The sequence below is a fragment of the Peromyscus leucopus genome, chromosome 7 (assembly GCF_004664715.2).
Source record: "Peromyscus leucopus breed LL Stock chromosome 7, UCI_PerLeu_2.1, whole genome shotgun sequence".
In the NCBI taxonomy this organism is placed as follows: Eukaryota; Metazoa; Chordata; class Mammalia; order Rodentia; family Cricetidae; genus Peromyscus; species Peromyscus leucopus.
Genome location: NC_051069.1, coordinates 39,118,847 through 39,121,157, shown reverse-complemented (window position 1 = coordinate 39,121,157; position 2,311 = coordinate 39,118,847). Strand labels below are relative to the sequence as shown.

General features: G+C 37.3%; 1 non-coding gene across 1 annotated transcript; it reads right to left on the bottom strand.

The window, feature by feature from the left end:
- Positions 1-1,918: 1,918 nt before the first annotated feature.
- On the bottom strand, positions 1,919-2,021 carry LOC114699787. Its single transcript, XR_003735583.1, has one exon. It is a non-coding gene; the product is annotated as a U6 spliceosomal RNA (small nuclear RNA).
- Between the last annotated feature and the right edge of the window lie 290 nt (positions 2,022-2,311).

Here is a 2,311-nt window from a genome sequence, read left to right as displayed (position 1 = left end):
TACTGTATACTCTACACCATGAAACACACTCAAACAATCAAGGATAAACCATGATACTGAAGCTGGTCTCTACTTAAATGCATCACTTCCTATGTATATAATCCTTCATTTCTATAATCCTCAATTTACTTATGATTATGATAGGAATATTAATCTCATCTCTCAGAATCTGTTTTTAAAATTGAAGAAAATATACATGGCATATCTTCATAGACTATCTGGCATGATACTTCCTTGGTTTTTATTATCATTAGAATCAGTGTAAGTATTATATTGCATTATGACAGCAGCACAATTATGTTTCAGAAATTCATGGAACAAATTGTGGAGACCACACACAGTATCTATTTGAATTCTTCTGACATGAGTTAAACTTATCATTTATCTAGAATTCTGTTTGCCCTTGAGATGATTAATAAGAATGTTGCAATTAGATTCTGAACCCTCTGAGTGGAAAGCATAGCTCCTATATATTCTGTACCATGTTCAATAAATGTTTAATAAAATTATAATACTGCTTGGGATTTCTATACTTCTTTTATAGTCTCTAAGTACTTTATAGATATTAGTTCATTAATTCTCCAAATTCCATGGAGGCTAGGAAGATAGGTAACACCAAGAGCATCCTCTTTGTTTGTTTCCTTAAACACATCCATCATTTATTTACCCTCAATCCTGACTGCTCTGTTCCCCACCAAGCACAGCAAAGTTTAACCACTTCCTGTCAACAGAAGACTGTCTACCAATACTGCCATACTATTACCCTCAACTTTTCAGGCTTTCCTTTCTTCATCTCCATCAGAATTTTTAATCTTTATTTCTCTTTTATAAGTTTAGTCTCTAAGTCGGTATGGTTCCTCAACAAACCCAATCTAAAAACCAATTCAAGCAACAGAGAATAATTATAATAGTTGTTCTCTATTGACTGTAAGACACTATAAAATGTTAAAAATGTTCTCTCTTTTGCATCTCAGAATCCACTGTGTTATTTATTGGTATATCCACGTAGTAGTGAGACAAATGGGTCCATGAACAATTCAGTCTATATGTGTAAGGTCACACAGCTTACCAGATTACATCTGGATTGTGAATCCAAGCATGTCTTCCTATGAAACTCAAGAAGACTTATTAAAAATTATATATAAATCTCAGTTCTCTACTTCTCATATTCTGAGACCATTCAAAACCCATAAAACCACATGCTTGTCTTAAAAAAACAACTCTAAACCAGGCTTCAGTATTGAGACTAAGACTTAGTGAGTTTTCAGTGAGGGTCCTTGGACATTACTTTTTATTCACTCTTCCTCTCCCACCCCCAACCAGCTACCACATCATCAAAGGATGGAACAGGTCAGAAAGAGGACTCAGAACTGATGTATGCAGCCAGAGGGTTCCAAGAACCACTCATTGTTCAAAGCCAAAATGGGGACTGGAGAGAATTTCAGTTGTTAAGAATGCAATGCTTGCTGCAGCCAGAAAAAACGACATCCCTCTGTGGACTCTGTTTCAGTTCCTGCCTCCAAGTTCCTGCCTTGAGTTCCTACCCTGACTACCATTTATAATGAGTAGACTGTAATCTTAAGTTTATTTAAACCCTTTTTCCCCCTCCCTCACAATAAAGAGTGCTTGCTGCTCATACAGAAGATCTAGTGAGTCCAATTCCCAGTTCCCATGTTAGGTGGGTCATAGCCACCTAAAATTCTAGTTCTAAGGATTCTGGCACAATCTTCTGGTCTCTGTGGCCACTTACACACAAGTGGCAAACACACAGATGCATAGACACCTACAAACACACACACACACACACACACACACACACACACACACATACTAAAAACAAAAGGCACAGCAGACTCTCCATATCTCTTCACTTCACACTCAGCCATTCATAAACATGCCTCACATTGTCTTTGTACTATATTGTTTCTTTTTTTTCATGAATTTGCATGTCATCCTTGCGCAGGGGCCATGCTAATCTTCTCTGTATCATTCCAATTTTAGTATATGTGCTGCCAAAGCAAGCATACAATATTGTTTCTTGAGCCCTCCATTATGAGCGTCCTCTGTATCAGAATGCGGACCCCTAATCCAGTTGTCAGTCCTGGGGTCTGTGAGGGTTTCATAGACTTACTATTCTTGCAGTCCCTCTTCCTTCTACCTACTGTCTATCATGCTATACTTGCACTCCATCTGTGAGACACACACACTTACATATACTAAAGATATTAAATGAAATAGGAGTAAACAAAGATAAATTTAGGCCTTATTGAAAAGAGCACTACAATGGCAAGACAAACCCACACACACATAC